This window comes from Sparus aurata, chromosome 10, assembly GCF_900880675.1.
Source record: "Sparus aurata chromosome 10, fSpaAur1.1, whole genome shotgun sequence".
NCBI lineage: Eukaryota > Metazoa > Chordata > Actinopteri > Spariformes > Sparidae > Sparus > Sparus aurata.
Window position 1 is genome coordinate 9,726,198 of NC_044196.1, and position 19,114 is coordinate 9,745,311.

General features: G+C 39.2%; 1 protein-coding gene and 1 long non-coding RNA gene across 2 annotated transcripts in view; one reads left to right on the top strand and one right to left on the bottom strand.

Annotated features, from left to right (window-relative positions):
* The window catches only part of LOC115588980 (uncharacterized), a 654,211-nt gene that overhangs the window by 280,930 nt on the left and 354,167 nt on the right, over positions 1–19,114 (bottom strand). The gene's annotated exons all lie outside the window — the stretch shown is intronic.
* LOC115589015 (uncharacterized) lies at positions 14,416–16,150 on the top strand. Its single transcript, XR_003985463.1, has 3 exons — positions 14,416–14,503; positions 14,914–14,946; positions 15,878–16,150. It is a non-coding gene; the product is annotated as an uncharacterized LOC115589015 (long non-coding RNA).

Here is a 19,114-nt window from a genome sequence, read left to right on the forward strand (position 1 = left end):
TTCACAGAAAGGAAACAAACATGTACAGAAGCCCAGAGGGACAAGTGAGAATTATTTTCTTCTGGTGCTTCATTTTCTAAGTTACACATTTGTTCTTTTTTCATGTGTGTGTAAGACAGCAAAAATGTTTGTGATGGAAATTGTGTCTCTTTCTGTAATACTCATTTTGTCCACCAGAGGCAGAAGTGCACCACTGCTATGTCCTGAATCACACATCACACATACACAGTGCAAAACATGATTATATCAACATGGCTTATACATAAGTTATACTGCTGCTGAACTCTGTGACAGTAACAATAACTTTACAGAGCTGCTGGATACAGTTAAGAGTGATTTTATTACTCATACATAGAGAATAGAGAGAAATAAAGTTTAAAGACGTACAGAAATGATAAAGAGCATTGAAACTGTTCTGGAGGTTGTAGTTCATGATTACTTTGATTATATCAGACACTTTAGTTTGGTTAATAATTTGTCATTATGTGTTTGTGAAGCATTTGACAACTTGTGACTGTTGCAGCTCCCAGAGATCATAACGAGAAACACAGCATGTGGCAGCAAACACACCACGTCACCGCCCACGATGACTGAGTGAGTGACAGACTGTTGTAAGTGACTGTATCACACAACTATACACAGTGTTGGGCCATAATGAAGACTGAAGACTAAAGTATCTTTACAGTCACTAAACTTATTCCAGTGTGAAGTCAGTGGCATCATGCAGAGCTACACTTTCCAAGTATCTTCCCTGAATAACTGAGCACTAATCCAGTCATTTCATAATGTGCACTGAGTAAAATGACACATATATGGAAAAACACAGCTGCTAAAACAAGTGATCAAGAGTGATACAGCAGGTGACATACAGGACAAACATAATCAGTAAATATAGAAAAGATAACTAGTCACCTTCAGCATGTCCGTACAGGAGTGTATTCAGCACTAAAATAAAGATGAAAACTTCATTAGACCAGAATCAAATACAAAATCCAGCTGGAGTTTCATCAGTGACAACTATTGTTTATCAATCAACAGTATCACACAGTTCTGTGATGATACAGAGCTACAGAGGTGGGAAACACATTTAAAAACCTCTTCAATATATAAAGGCCTGGTAAATAAGCAATACATGTTATTCCACAGCTATATACATAATACCTGTGATCATATACTGTACATGCATTGTCCGGGTACGTGTGCACGAACTAGTGCGGAAGTAAACAGTTGAGTAATAAACTTAACATAATCCTCCAATCTGAACCAAGACAAACAGCAACAAAGTTCATGTCTACACAACTACTACACTGATATAAATACTGACAATCACATAGAAAGTCACAGATGTACTCACAGAATAACCCGAGCACACCGAGCAGAGCGTGACCCATCTTCACATCCAGCACCGACACTGTCACTCTGCTTCTGATCCAACTTCCTACTTTGTATTTTCTAATTACATTCCTTAGAAATGTGAGAGCAGTTTTTCATCAGCTTCTTCTTCAGAGTGTCTGTGTGACACTGTTCTTACTTCCCCTTCACACTTAACTGAAACTACTGCAGGTGTTGACCACAGCACTCATGTTTACATTTCCTGTCCACTTGAAATAAATGTTTAGCTCATCTCCCTCATTTCTTCTTCCTCATTTTAATCTCACATACAACAAACATAAGATCATTGAATTTAATCACATTACATCACAATGAAATTGTATTGTTATTTTGTCCAACAGTTGTTTCATCCACAGAGCCTGTACTTTGTTTTTTGTTTGACTTTAGAAAATAAAGACATTTTCAAAGTGGTGTTTTATTCAGTTAAAGAATAAAATTAGACAAATTTGAAAAGATTATCAGTCAGGTGTCTTCAGATATTAATCTAAAAAGGCAGAGTTTTATATTAGCTATTAATGTTTCACAACTTTTAAACAACTTTACTCTGTAAGACGTGACCTGTTCTGTGAGCTGCAGCCTGATAAGATGGAGTAAAGATATCTGTAAACTGAGATGACTTTGTTTTTGCCTCATGTTACTACAATGACTCCAGATATCAAACAGGATCATCATGACGGGAAATAAAATATCATGAACAAAATACTAAAATAAACTGCTGTGTGTCTTACAGTGAGAAGAACACGTGAAGCCAGTTCTCATCAGCATGACTGAAATATGTTTCCAGTTAAACTTCACACATGATGACGTGATGCTGTGATAGATAGAATTAGACAATGTCATCATTCACACCTCAGGAGTGTGTTTTTTTTCTCTTGCAGTAGAAGTTGAGTCGAGTAAAGCAGGGTGACATTTTCAGCTGCAAAAGAGTCAAAGAACATGAAAAGTTTAAAGTCAGATCACTATTACTTAGAGAGTACTACAACTTTATGAGAATGAGGCTCTCAGGTAACCTTGACTTGGCGTCCTGGGACTCAACTACAGCCGCCCTCGTCTCAGAGGTAAAAAGGAGCACATGCATTGTGTCAGTATCAGTTAGTGTGGTTTGGCGCCCCCTGTGGTGATCTGTGGAAGAAGCTTTTATTTCACCTGCACAGTGACTGGGGTCTATCAAGTACACTGACTGACTGACTCATCCACCTGATAGTGTTCATTTATAATAAAGTTTAAGACGTTTCATTGACCTGTCTCTGTATTAACTTAAATCACATGTCCTTATCATTGCTACCTGGTAACCTCACACTGGTACACTGTGTTACCATCCTTTAAGAAGAAGAAGACTCCCTGTACAGCTCAGTGCTGCACCGTCAGGACTTACTGTTACAGTCAATGAACACTGGTCTGAAAAACTTAGATATTACTCTCCTTGATTCACCACTTTGTCTAATATGAGATAATAATAGTTCTCCACTAGTTTTCACACCTCACACACCGTCAGGTCAGGTGACATTGTTTCTTTCTGTAATACTCACTGTAACCACAAGAGGCTCACCTGCACCACTACTCATATACTGAATAAGGTGAGAAGCATCCATGGTGCTCCAGTGGAGTTTTCATTTCTCTCTGCACTCCAAACACAACCTGCATCATATAAACAAACAGAAGTGTTTACTGATGTTTTACTGTGGTAATAAATGTCTGCTCAGTAATAAAATGTAGCAGGAGGCTCAGTCACTTTGTATGTTGACTGATTGTTAACGTAGTGACTGTGGGCCCTGCACACCACCATGACCAAGGACATCATTTTGATGTTTCACTCACTGATGACAGACAGGATGTATTGTGACAGCTGAGGACAGTAAGTGTCCTAATATAAGAGTCAGACCAGATAAAGAATAATGGAATTGAAGGAGGAGGAAATGTTGTTTTTCACCTTCATGTTGTCCATTATTTTGACAGGACCGCTCATCAAACTCTGTTGTTAAACTGATCTGAGATCTGCTCTGTGTTCACTTTACTGAAGTAATGCTGAGAAACATGTCGACCTCGTACACCAGGTGTATGTTATACAAGTTACATTCATACCTTTCATTTCTCTACATGATGTATTTATCCATAACATGACATCATGATTCATATCCCATCTCTCCTGTACTGGACTCCTGCAGGATGTCTGCTTGTTCTCATGTGCTGTATGATGTTACAGACACACAGGAAGTGATGTCATCATGTACTTAATCTTAATATTTGTCTTCTGATGAATATTGTTAAAATGCAATTGTGGTTTCACTCTGAACCTGCGCTGGAAACTTTACAGGACCACAAACTCAGGTAGTCGGACCAGTGTGGGTGCAAAGTCTCCACTAATAACATTTGTGGAACAGTTCCAAGCTGGCTGTTTCCTCATTGGTGTAATAAGTTAAGATGAAGACTTGTGGATGAGGATGGGGAGGTGTGCAACAGAAAGGAGTCAACAAAAGGAAATTACTGAGACCGGCAGGTGAGAATGTTTGTATGGTCACTACTTGAAATAATTTCTCTCTTGTTGATGGTTACAAACTCTCAGGGGCGGAGACTTGGACATTTTCCAAACCCAACAGTCAGGACTGTCTCCACCGTCAGCTCAGGTAAACCTTCCCCTGACAGAGAACACACCTGTATTGCAGATCACTGTTTCCTGTCCTCTCAACACAGCGCTGTCCGCAAATGACTCACAAGTTCATCTGTGTCAGTAATCTGTTTATTGAAGTCAGATTAATCAGTCTGTTGTACAGCTGATTCAAGTATTTCATATGCAGGAGTTACTATGTATGACATAACAAGACTGATAGAAAGATACAAAGAAATACCTAGAAACCAAAGACCACACTCGACATACAGTATATAAAACATCTTACAAAAGAGCAAATGAGAAACAAAAATACAGATGAGGATAAAAGAATCAAAGATCATTCATTCACCTTCAATCACCGAAGCATCGTTACTCTGGGAGGTAGCACGGAAGAATATTAGTGTAACACTGAGATTAAAAATTCATTCATAATACATCCATGATTTGAACTTGGTGTTGAGGCAGAGATTCATGAGGATAGTTTAACATCAGTTAAAAGGTCTCTGTCGACAATCTCAACGTGTTGATAGCTTTTACATTGAAGTGCAGCAAATGACTTGAGTCACATGTCTGGCGAGAGGTAAGGGAGGAAATGCCTCTCACTGAAATGACAGAAACCGTGTTCGACTGAGGTACTGGAGGCCTGGTCACATCAGAATTCTTTACAAAACAAATGAGGTAATTACAGTGAAATCACTCTGACACATTTCCAAGCAAATCATTCAAAAAATATTAAAAATAGGTTCAACTTTGGCAACTTCTGACACACCTTTAATCAGCAGTGAAACTGTCTCGACAGTGCTGCTGACTTTTGGTGATACAGACAGCCAGAAAGTCAAACATAGAGGTAGTTATCGTACCTTTGTAGCTGTGTTGCACATCTGTTTTACCCTTCTCTAGTCAAGTCCAAATGTCTAAAGTATTCCTTATAAACAAATAACACACAGCAGCATAAAGAAGAGCTAAAACGGAGTCTTTGACATTAATATCTTGGTGAGGTAGCAAGGCCAAACACTTTGTTTGCATAGGATGTCACGTCATTCCGTAGCTAATGGCGCAAACTGCAGATGGAAGGCAGGAAGTGATTTATGATTCAGAGTAATACATGTAGTGACACACAAGGTTCCTCTTAAAATACTTACTTGGACTATATTCACACATTTTACCCTGACATCAGGTTCAGGGTGCGACGCTTGAATGCTGGAATAATGTAATGTTGCTGTTTTTTGTTCTAGGTTGCAACTTGTATAAATGTGGTAATCTGAAAAAAAAGTTACCATTTCACCATTTTGCAATGACCAGCCACTGATGAGGTGATGGAGACTGAAGATCTAGTGGGACGTCGGGCCATATTTCAAGGTAAAACAACATTTGATAAACATTAGCTTCCGTTAGAAGACAGATTATGTTGGCAGTTGAATTGCTAACATTAGCTGTTGTCTAACGGAAGCTGATGTTGATCAAATATGCTGTTTTATATTGAAATACTGACTGATGTCTCTCTGGATTTTTATCATCCATTGTCTTCAATGTCTCAAACATTCGGGAGCTAACTGTTTCCGTATGTTGTAACGTTAATGTTATTTGTTGTAAATGAACAACACATAAGAACTGTAGCTTTTTTCTTTCCGTTGTACTTTTCACTTCCGCTCCACACCTGAAATTCACGACATAGGAATCATGTGACTGCAAATAATCTGTTAATAATTAACATGAAAAGAAAAAGGATGGCTTAAATGAAAACACAGACCAACTGTTGTTATTTGATCAGTATAAACAATCCATATTGTGCATCCCTAACCAAAATATAAAACACATTACTTCACAGGTGTTTGCTATGGAAGAGGATTAGGGCCACATGTGAATTTTTTTTTTTGTTCTGACTTTAAAGTCAGAACTCAAAAAAAAAAAAATAATTTACATATGCAGACTTCTGACTTTATTCTCAGAATTCTGAGAAAAGTCAGAATTCTGACTTTAATCTCAGAATTCACAAGACACACAAGCTCTCCAAAGTCCTCAAAGTGACAATACTGTGTTTATGAGCTGATCGACTTTAATCTTGACATATCAAGTTTAGTGATGAAGTGCACGATGGAAAAAGAAAAAGTCTTCCTGGTTTTCCTCATTCCTCTATTCGCATAAATGTGTTACACAGTAAAGTTCACCTGCAGGACGTCTTCTGTCGCTGAAATGCTTCCAGTCGTGACAGTGTGAGGAACATCACTGAGGAGGTGGAGGTCCCGTTTCAGGTTAAAACCGCTGCTGGAACTGAGCTGGAGGCTGCAAATCTCCTCTGAGTCAGTCGAGGGTAAACTCACCACATCACCTACTTGTTAGTTTCACTTTTAGTGTCGCTCCTCAGTTATCGGACTGTGAACATGAAGCAGAGCCTCTTTACGTCTCATCTCTGGTCCTAAAGACTAAACTGTGCACATCAACACATCCTCTTTCATTCCTTCACATGGAACTCTTTGTTACCTGCGCACTCTGATAGGAAGACTGAACATCCCTCTATAAAAGTGTGGCAAGGAGCGGATTTTATTTAAAGGTAAATAAGGGGGAGGGGAAATAAAGATAAGTAGGGAAGAAACCAATTTAGGGACCAACAACGCCACCTGGGGACTTACACCCCAGGATGTGAACACCAAACAGTATAAAGGGCACAGGGTCGAGACTGATGAGACCGTAGATAAACAGAACAAATGTTTTTATTTATAATGTTGTAAAGGAAACCAAAAAAAAAGATTTCAAATAAAGGACATGTTTTTATTAACAGAAGATAATCAAAAGACAACAACTATACTAATACTAAGACTCAAATAAAATGAGTATAAAACTAAATCAGTGGGCTGGGGCCTCAGCGGGGGAAGACTACTGCAAGGAACCATCATCTCACTATTCTGGGGGACAACACTACAAACATTACAAACCAAACATGCACTAAAAGAGCCTCAGTGCCAATTTGCATGCAACAGGAGTGAGGTTCCACCACGATGCCGAGCCTTCCACCTGAGGACACCCAGTCCACACTGAAAATCAAGAAACACACTTCCTAAAACAAAGACAATCAAAAGTTAAACAACCCAATTGATAAACAATGTCAACACAAAGACAACAAGTGTATTCAATTGCATTCAAACTTAATAAATCTGGATCCAGATAAACTAATCAAAACCATACAAAACGAACAAAGTAGACAGATAAGGCCAAAACAGATGAAGAAGCTGGTCCAAAAGAAAATCAGGGAAAAGAAAGGACAAACCTAACAAAAACAAAGCCGAAAACAGAACAAAACAGAATAGCAACAGGTGACCTAAAACACAAAGAGGCACATGGTTAGTGAGGGGGACAACTCTGAACCATCAGGAAACCAACATGGGCACCCTACTCACCACCTTCAGCAGACAGCCACCACCAGGGACCAGCAAGAGGCTGAATTGAGCCAACTGAGGCCTTTTATACTGCACCTGGGCAGGGGGAGGAGCCAAGGGAGGAGCTTGGCTGACTACCTGGTTGCATAAAAAGGTCACTCACTAAGGTTCACTACAAAAGCAAGGAATCTCTGTCTGTCTATCTGTGTGTGTTTGCCTCAAATATCTCTGCGGATCAGGATCAGACTGACCTGAGACTTACAACATGGCTGCTCCGTGGTTAAAGGGTGTGCAACGTCGCATTTGTTTGGACTACAATGATACCGTTGATAAATTGTTTCAGAAATGCTTTACAAATTCCGCTAGCATTGCTAACCATAGCCACCATAGTCACGTGAGCACCAGAGCCAATCACTGCACACCATAGCCACCTGCGCACCGGAGCCAATCACTGCAGAGCCCAACTCCACGACACACCTTAAGAAACAAGCGGATTTATACCTGCAGCGGCGCGAGCTGGACCGGGATTTTGCCAACGGTTCAGTCCCATTCTGTGCATCTAAACTGACTGTTGTGGATTAATGAAACTGAACGAGTCCGGACCCAGTCTGTTCCGGTCTGAGGAGATTCGCGAATGCAAGGACAACAAAGTGGATAAAGCGGTAAATAATGTCCGCCACGCCTTTTTTGCGAACATTGCCGTCACGTTTGCTTTGTGTCTGGTGCAGGAAGAAACGGTAAAAATGGCAGTGTTTGGTGTAGTGTTTTTTGTGTGTAGTGTAGTCGTTTTTTTGTGTTGTGAGTCAAAACAATGAGGAGACTGCTGAATGTGGAGCAGGCAGTGCAGCTCTTCATGCCTGAGCCTGGGGCATTGCCTGCATTTAAATGTAAATAGTTACATATAACTTTGTACATGTTAAAAACTCATGGACAAATTTAGCAAACAACAATTTATATTTGCATTATAAGTACTAAAAATGGTTCGTTAAACATATTTGTGGTTTTCACAGTAAAAAATCTAACTTTTTCCTACTCGGTTTTTATGTTTTTTGAGATTTTAGGTACACTGTGTTAATACAGTATGTCAAAATACAAAAAATAACTGTACAGTCACACATGTGAATTTGTGCTGAAAATAATGACACCAAACAAGGCAAGGTAAATAGTTTGTACGGTGAAATATAATGGTAAAATCAAAAGTAGTCAAAAACGGCCAATTATATCCCTGATGTCAACCTCACTATCTCACAACACAACCTCATTTGGCCATCCATGAAAAAGCTACTTAACCTCACACTTTTCTATAGGAATACATACTTCCTATGGGCAATGCACTAGTGCAGGGAGTAGACGAAGGATCACGTGACAAACAATAAAAACAATATGACTACAACTTTTTGACTTGTTTTGACCAACTTTATCTAATTGTTGAGCTACTGCGTGTGTGCACGTGTGTGCGTGTGTGAAACTCATGGACTTGTTCCATGCAATGAAGTAAATTTACAAGTAACGGCAACGTCACCAGACTCCCTTAACAATCATGTGATTTTAAGAGTTGCCGCATCATGAGGAGAAACTTAACAAACTTTGTGAAACGGCTCCAACAAATTATAAATAATTGGTGCCTTCTTTCAAATTCGGCATTAAATACAAAATATTCAGATGTTTCTTTCTTTGTAAAAAGTTGTCATGTTTAAAGTGCATCTTGTCTGCTTCTGTGTCTGACGTGTTTCTTACCTTCCAGCAGCTGTTTGAACTGATTTCAACATTTTAAACAAATGTATTACAGAATATCACATATTGATAGTAAACATTGAAAATTGAACATGTTCAGTAAACACGAACATGCTGCCTCTTTGGAGAAAAAAGACTCACCAGACTCCATTGAAATAAAACTAAATTTTAAGAATTGTTGCGTTAGAAGTAACTGTAAACATTTCATGAAGCTCTGTCTATAACACATTCTTAACTATCTAGGCGAACTTGTTAATTCGGCAAACATTATACATTAATATTTTCCTTTCTTTGTGTAGAAAACGTATTTGTTTTTTCCAGTGAAATTGCCTGATTGTGAACTACTAGGAGAGACTGGGGTAAGATGAGAGATTTTTCATATTTAGGATCTCTACATCAAGGCAATCATTGTTTTGTCACTAACTAATATATCTGTATATATTTCAGGATGTTGTGCATCCCTTCAAACAAACAGAATGAGTGTAAACATAACTGTTTTGATAATATAGCATGTCTAAAAAAAGTGGTCTTATGGCACAACTTACCCCGTGTATGGGGTAAGTTGAACATAGGAGTGGGGTTAGTTTAGTCACAAACACACTGTACTCTAACTGCTGCAACTGACACTGATCACTATGACCATTAACTATTGTGTAACAACAGAATGCTGATATATCAGAATACGAATAATAACACGTATGAGGTCATAAAATGTAAATCCTTGATGTGACTTGCTGATAATACCCAGAATTACAGCTGTGGCACTGAGGGCAGACTGGTGCCATGTTTGACATATTCCTCACCAAAAGAAACATGACAGTCATGTAACATAACTTGTCAACATATAATAGATGCAGGTTGTGCTTGGAGTGCAGAAAGAAATGAAAACTCCACTGGAGCATCATGGATGCTTTTCATCTTATTCAGTATATGAGTAGTGGTGCTGGTGAGCCTCTTGTGGTCACAATGAGTATTACAGTAAGAAACGCTTGTCACTTGGCCTGACGGTGTGTTGTGGTGTGCAGACTAGTGGAGAACTATTAGATAAAGTGGTGAATCAGGGAGAGTAATATCTAAGTTTTTCAGACCAGTGTTCATTGACTATAACAGTAAGTCCTGACGGTGCAGCACTGAGCTGTACAGGGAGTCTTCTTCTTAAAGGATGGTAACACAGTGTACCAGTGTGAGGTTACCAGGTAGCAATGATAAGGACATGTGATTTAAGTTGATAATGAGACAGGTCAATGAAACGTCTTAAACCTTATTATAAATGAACACTATCAGGTAGGGCTGTCAGGCGATTAAAAAAAATAATCTAATTAATTACAGGATTTGTAATTTACTAATCTAATTAATCGCATTTTAATCTCGTATCTGCTAAAGGTTCCCAAATAAAGAATTCAAATTCTAGGACATTGCATGACCTATCAACTGAAAACACTAAGAAGAGAAGATTTGAAATCCACATTTTTATTGGTGAAGTGTGTTTCATGAATGAAATTTAAAAGAAAATGGTCAAGCACATCCCAGCAAACCAATTAGGCCAGGTGCATCATTCAAAAATGCAATACAAATACACTTAAATAAATAAAATTTAGCGTTTAAATGATAAGTCAAGCTGGAGCAGCTTCGGTGATAGGAGAATTCTTTTTTACAAAAGCTACAAATCACTGCGTTCTTGTTGATAGTCCCGTCTTCGTTCTTTTTAAAAATAAACTTGCCGTTCAAAGGCCCTAGAAACGATGTGCTCGCCTCGCTCCCTTGAGTCGAGTCCATGTCCGGTCCCCCCTGCTTTGACTAGCATAGGGCCCTATAAAATCCGTTTTATTTTTTCCCAAATTCCATTTTATTCCTTCCCAAATTCCATTTTTTCCGTTTTAATTTTTGGGAATTCTGTTTTTTCCGTTTTAATTTTTGGGAATCCTGACTTACTCTTATCATACTACCAAAAACAGTGTGTTTTTAATGTAAAGAACTAAAATGTACATAAATTAAATAGCAATTACCTTAAATTAAGTGAGGGGACAAACATTTTTCCTCAATACTGTACAGTACAGTAAAGTGGATCAACAATATTTTGACTTCATCATGTCTTCATACAGTAACGTTAGTATATTTTGTGTTTTTATGGGTTTCATTGAATAAAAACATGGTCAGCTCTCAGGCAGATCCAGAAAAGCCTCCCAGCCATACTTGCCAACATTGGGTTGTGAAAAATAGGGAGATTTATTTCATCGGTGTATCGGCCCAAGTAACAAGGTTCCTTCACCAGGTGTGCGATTTATTTGTCATAATTTCTTGCCTTGTATTTTAAACCACACATGTCCAAAATTCTTAGAACAGTGTTTCCCCTAATTTTTTTTATAGCAGCTGTGCTCTGAGTTGATAACCTAGCAACACTAGGAGGGTCTGGGGGCATGCCCCCCCAGAAAAAAATTTGAAAAATGACCCTTTAAATCTCACCTACTCGTGAGATTTTTGAAAAGAAAATCATTTTCAGAATTTCAGAATCAGAATCTAAGACATGAGACAAAATAGTGTAGAAGCTGACATTGCTGCTTGAAAATATGTTAACATCCTGAGCATTTCAGAAGTCAGTGAGCCACATGCTATGGAAGCTATTGAGAAATAATTCATAATATTTATCATAATAATTCATCATAATTTCTGCATATTAATATTCATATCAAATAGAGGAAGCACTAAAATACAATAACAATAGGTGTCTTACTCATCCAGTTTACTGATACAATCTGCAGCTGGTTTGGAGTCACTGGGTCACATGACATGAAAGATATTCTAAAAAACAGCAGTTATTTTGTATTAATTTATTTATGCTAAGTAATTTAATGACGGTCCCTAAATCAGTCTCAGTGTTTCAGCGCCAGGCTCTGAGAGGTGAGCTGACCGTCCTCCTGCTGCTGACACTGGGAGAACCTCAGTAAAGTCTCAGCTGGACCCGATATCCACAGAATATCCAAACTGAAACTAACTTCACCCCGGTTCGATGAGTCGCCCGTTGCAGCCTTTGAATAGGATGACGAGGATTTCAGTCACTCAACTTCAACGGTACAAATAGCAGTAATGACAATAATAATCGATTTCAAGATAACTTGGGGTGTGGTGCTTTCACTGTGTGCAACTTAAATTCCCCATTCGCTCGTGATATTAAACCGACAAAAATCACGTCATCATCAAAATCCAATGTCATTATGTTTATCAATACCCGACCGACCGTGCCTTGCGCAACGCCCCCCCCCCCCCAAAAAAAAAGAAAAACGGATTTGCATGATTCACGAGAGCCTCATTTTCAGGTCGGAAAAGCCGGATTGCGGGATTTATCAGTAACAATCACACACCTGCTCATCCACACAGGCAGGCCAGGGTTGCCAGATACTGCAACAAATATAGGGACACAATCTTACTTGTTTCCTTTACTGTAAAATCGGGAGATTAACGGGAGAAATTACTGACCAGGAGCATCGAGGGAGATAGGGTTAAAAATCGGGAGTCTCCCGCGTGAATCGGGAGAGTTGGCAACTATGCTCCCAGCCCAGGCAGAGTCAGCTAAGAAGGCTGTGGCTAACGGGGCTAACTAGCTAACAGCAGCTACTGTTAGCAGCAGTTAACAGTCACTCTGGTATTATATGCCGATAATATGAATCGGACAGGTGGCTAACTCTCACGCAGCAGCATTACACCTTTAATTATGATTCTCAGGTCTGCTTCTTTGCAAAACAATAGTTCACCTGACACATAAAAGTCGTTCGGGAACTGCTCGGCTCTGTACTGAGGGGTAAATGTCAAGTTTCTCAGCTTTTTCGCCAACGAAGACGGAGCCGTGGGCAGCTGCTTCGCCATGCTTGCAATGTTTTGACGGGGGAGCTCAGTCTGTGGGGAGGGGGGCGGCAACTTGTTGTGCCACCCAGACTTTGTTCCCCCGTGCAGTTTTCCCCAGACAAACGTTCCTCTTCCACACGAGAACAACATTTCAGTGAAATTATGTCAAATTCCGCGATACATTTTTAATCGGCCAATTCCGCGATTCCGTCCGCGATTCCGTGAAGGCAAAATCATAGGACCCTACTAGCGATGCAGGTGGGAAGTGACAAACACGTCCGGACAAGTTCCTCGGTGCTAATGCTACCGTGACGTGCCACTGCCGAGTAGCCTACGGGTCATTCAATGGGCCAAATTTAAAATGCTTGCGCATTGAATTGCCATTCAGAATCTCACAATTATTTGCGTTAATTTTTATAACGTGTTAATTTGCAGTGTAATTAATTAATCTAATTAACGCGTTAAAGTGACAGCCCTACAATCAGGTGGAGTCAGTCAGTCAGTGTACTTGATAGACCCCAGTCACTGTGCAGGTGAAATAAAAGCTTCTTCCACAGATCACCACAGGGGGCGCCAAACCACACTAACTGATACCGACACAATGCATGTGCTCCTTTTTACCTCTGAGACGAGGACAGCTGTAGTTGAGTCCCAGGATGCCAAGTCGAGGTTACCTGAGAGCCTCATTCTCATAAAGTTGTAGTATTCTCTAAGTAATAGTGATCTGACTTTAAACTTTTCATGTTCTTTGACTCTTTTGCAGCTAAAAATGTCACCCTGCTTTACTCAACTCAACTTCTACCACAAGAGGAAAAAACACTACTGGGGTGTGAATGATGACCCTGTCTAATTCTATCTATCACAGCATCACATCTATGAGTGTGAAGTTTAACTGGAAACATATTTCAGTCATGCAGATGAGAACTGGCTTCACGTGTTCTTCTCACGTTAAGACACGCTGCAGTTTATTTTAGTATTTTGTTCATGATATTGTATTTGCCCTCATGATGATCCTATTTGATATCTGGAGTCATTGTAGTAACATGAGGCAAAAACAAAGTCATCTCAGTTTACAGATATCTTTACTCCATCTTATCAGTCTGCAGCTCACAGGACAGGTCACGTCTTACAGATTAAAAGTTGTTTTATTCTTTAACTGAATAAAAAAACCACTATTGTAATAAGATTGAATCCAATGATCTCATGTTTGTTGGATGTGAGATAAAGATGAGGAACAAACCTTTCTGAGGGAGATGAGCTAACAATTTATTTTCAGTGGATAGGAAATGTAAACATGTCTAAGTGTGCTGTGGTCAACACCTCCAGTAGTTTGAGCTTTGGGTGAAGGGGAAGGAGGAACAGAGTCACACTGACACTTTGAAGAAGAAGCTGATAAAAATCTCTGCTCTCACATTTCTAAGAAATGTAACTGCTCTTTTCTCTCTGCTGGGTATTAATCAATACAAAGTAGGAAGTTTGATCAGAAGCAGAGTGACAGTGTCGGTGCTGGATGTGAAGATGGGTCACGCTCTGCTCGGTGTGCTCGGGTTATTCTGTGAGTACATCTGTGACTTTCTATGTGATTGTCAGTATTTATATCAGTGTAGTAGTTGTGTAGACATGAACTTTGTTGCTGTTTGTCTTGGTTCAGATTGGAGGATTATGTTAAGTTTATTACTCAACTGGTTACTTACGCACTAGTTTGTGCACACGTACCTGGACAATGCATGTACAGTATATGATCACAGGTATTATGTATATAGCTGTGGAATTACATGTATTGCATTATTTACCAGGCCTTTATATATTGAAGAGGTTTTTAAATGTGTTTCCCACCTCTGTAGCTCTGTATCATCACAGAACTGTGTGATACTGTTGATTGATAAACAATAGTTGTCACTGATGAAACTCCAGCTGGATTTTGTATTTGATTCTGGTCTAATGAAGTTTTAATCTTTATTTTAGTGCTGAATACACTCCTGTACGGACATGCTGAAGGTGACTACTTATCTTTTCTATATTTACTGATTATGTTTTTCCTGTATGTCACCTGCTGTATCACTCTTGATCACTTGTTTTAGCAGCTGTGTTTTTCCATACATGTGTCATTTTACTCAGTGCACATTATGAAATGACTGGATTAGTGCTCAGTTGTTCAGGGAAGCTACTTGGAAAGTGAAGCTCTGCATGATGTCACTGACTTCACGCTGGAATAAGTTTAGTGACTGTAAAGATACTTTAGTTTTCAGTCTTCATTATGGCCCAACACTGTGTATAGTTGTGTGATACAGTCACTTACAACAGTCTGTAACTCACTCAGTCATTGTGGGCGGTGACGTGGTGTGTTTGCTACCACATGCTGTGTTTCTCGTTATGACCTCTGGGAGCTGCAACAGTCACAAGTTGTCAAATGCTTCACAAACAGATGATGACAAATTTTCAACCAAACTAAAGTGTCTGATATAATCAAAGTAATCATAAACTACAAACCTCCAGAACATTTTCAATGCTCTTTGGCATAATTTCTGTACGTCTTCAAACTTTATTTCTCTATATTCTCTATGTATGAGTAATAAAATCACTCTTAACTGTATCCAGCAGCTCTGTAAAGTTATTGTTACTGTCACTGAGTTCAGCAGCAGCAGTATAACTTATTTATCAGCCATGTAGATATAATTATGTTTTGCACTGTGTATGTATGATGTGTGATTCAGGACATGAGTAGTGGTGCACTTCTGCCTCTGGTGGTCAAAATGAGTATCACAGAAAGAGACACTGAATTTCCATCATGAACATTTTTGCAGTCTTACACATGAAAAAAGAACAAATGTGTAACTTGATGAGGCACCAGAAGAAAATAATTCTCACTTGTCCCTCTGGACTTCTGTTCATTTTTGTTTCCTTTCTGTGAATTCTTGAACATGAACAGTTCCAAACAAGGCTGTTGTGACTCTGCAGCCAAACTGGTCTGAAGTATACGTTGGAGAGAGGATCACTCTCAGATGTGAGATCAAAGATGGAGGAGACACTGAGTGGGAGTATGAATGGAGAACAAGCAGCTCAGAAAAACCTTCAGATCAAAATGAACACAGTATTTCATCTGTGACTGAATCCCACAGTGGAGACTACAGGTGTAAGGGCAGAAAGAAACATACGCAGCATTCTTCAACAGATTGGAGTGATCCCATCAAACTGACAGTATCAGACAGTAAGTCACATCACATTTCTTTCAGTGAAGATTATACAGCTCATTAAAAGGCTGTTTTGTTCATATATATGTTTAAAGTAAATCTTCTGTATGTACTGATTGTGCAGAATGTATCTGATCCACTATCAATACATGTTTTCATTTAAAAAATTATTTTCCAACAGGACCCTGGCCTGTCATCACTGTGTCTCCATCATGGCTGAGTGCTGGAGCATCAGTAACTCTGAACTGCAGAGTTAAAGATCCATCTGCAGGATGGAGGTTCTACTGGTTTAAGATGGTTCCTGATTCATCAGGAAAGTTCTTCTACAGACTTAAGGAGCTAAACAGGACTGAACAGGATTCCTACATTGTTCATGGACAGACACACACAGCAGGATATCAGTGCAGAGCTGGAAGAGGAGATCCAGTGTTTTACTCTAATCACAGTAAACCTAAGTTTGTCTGGTCTGCAGGTCAGTTTGTTTCTAACTCTTAAGAAACAGATGTTATATCAGCTCTGTTCATCTTGTTTCTAAATGATGATAACAAACAGTATCTTGAAAAAAGAAGAAAATTAATTTACTGTGGTCTTATGATCTTGCCTCTCTCTCACTAGCATCAAGCTAACCTTCATACTTTCCCCCTCACTGAATGGAATTTACTTGTTTCCTTCTGTCCTCACTCTTTAACACAACACACAAAAAGACAGATATGATATCTTGGCTAAAAATCTGCTCTCATTTACAAAAAGTACTTGTACCAAAATACTGAACTTTGTTACAATGAAAACAAAGCTAAGGACTCTTTGAATGGAGGCCTTTTCTATATGAAGATCTCTGTTCTCTGTTTGACCTCTTATCACATGTTGTTTTTCAGATATTCACTCATCAGCATCTCTCACAGTGAATCCTGACAGAGCTCAACACTTCACCTCTGACTCTGTCTCACTGAGCTGTGAGGGAAACTCTACTGAGTGGAGAGTAGTGAGGTTTTCAACTGATGACAGATACCTGTCACCCTGCTCCACCTGGGGGACAATGACTGGATCAACATGCAACATAAACACTGACAGGACCAGTGATGCAGTGTACTGGTGTGTGTCTGATTCAGGAGAGTTCAGCAACGCAGTCAACATCACTGTACAGGGTATGATTTCATTACATTGTGTTTTTCTTTGACTTATTACTTCAAACATCCCGTTGTGTGTTGAGGAGGACAGCACACTGACATGTTCAGAGTTCTGCCCAACACTCTGCTTCATCATCTCTCCACTAATTAATGGTTTTCACTTAATAAACATAGTTGAGTATTTATTCACACTGTGATTTTAACCATGTATAAATATAGAATATAGATTTGTGGCTGATGTGTTCTTCAGTTTTTAGGTCCATGGTCACCATTTAAAGTCCAGTGTGAAGGATTTAGTGATATTTAGCTGTGAGTTTACAGATTCAGCCAACTGAAAGGCTTCTTGAACATTAGACACACAAGGTGTATGAAGATGAAACGTCAGATTTTATGATCACTGTTAAATCAGTGACAACAATGTAAAAGAAAAAAACCCAGTATGTCTTTTCTCATCTCTCTACATCAGCTCATTCTCAAGTTCCTCAACCAGCTGATCTCTGACTGAAACCTGGTATTCTTTGACTGTTTAACAGATGGAGATATGATCCTGCTGAGCCCTGCCCGTCCTGTGACTGAAGGACATTCTGTTAGTCTGAGCTGCAAATTAAGAAGACGAACATTTGACTCCATTGTGTTTTTCTATCACAATGACAAAGTCATTCAAAATGACAGCAGATGGGAGTTAAATATCTCTGCAGTGTCAAAGTCAGATGAAGGATTCTACAAGTGTCAACACTCAGGACGAGAGTCAGCACAGAGCTGGATGTCAGTTCAGGGTGAGTAGGATTAAAACAATTGCTGTATTTTCTTGTAAACTGTTTGTTTTTGACTGGGAAATAAATTCAGATGAATATTGTTTTCCTAGTTATTCCAGCGGTGTCCAGGCCTGACAGCTCTTCATTTCCTGTACTGTTGATTGTTGGGCTGGTTTGTGGAATCGTTCTTGTTATTCCTCTGCTCGTTTTGTTTTGCTACAGAGCGTCCAAGAGTGAGACCTTCTTCTTCTATTATTACATGTTTTGTGTTTACGTTGAATCGAAATACAGAAAACATTTCTGACCTCATGAGACAGAACAGCAGAGCAACAACTTACAATACAAAACCATGTAACAACAAATCTTTCTCTTTTTTACAGATACGTGCTTCAAGAGGTTGGTATAAAACTGTTTTCTCACATTTTGAAGATAACAGCAAAACATTCAGTGTTCCTGTTTATTAAATGTTTTGTATTTGCTTCATGTTTTAGTCCGATCCAGTCTGAGAGCTCCAACACGGATCATGTGGTCAACCTGAATGAGAGTCAGTGCAGTGAATACTCCTCTCCTCCACACGGTAAACACACATTAAAAATATGATTCTGACTGTGTCTCGTTTTCTCTGCTCTGTAGCTGATGTCTCTCTGTATGAATCAGTCAAACACTCAGTTTATACCTTTTATTAACACGTATCACAGAAACAACCTGTTACATATCAGTGAAAAGATTTCAGTTGACAGCACTTTGATCACTTTAATGACCTAAAATTAGTCAGGATCATTGACTGGATATAAAGATGGACGACATGACCGCTCCTCAAAAGTGAAGCTAAATCACCTCTAACTGCTGGCTAGCATTTAGCTTAAACCATAGCTTCACCTCCAGCCTTTGAGGTGTGTTAGCATCGCTGTAAACAACAACCTTATTATCAGCGTGCGTTGTGAAAATATCACCTTTGATGACACGTGACTATTAATGATGTAGTAACTTTGAGTGTCCACATCACTGTGTCTGCAGCATGTGTGTCATCATTGATATACAGGTGCCACATGTTCTACTCTGGATCATTTACTGTTTCTGAATCTATTGAGGT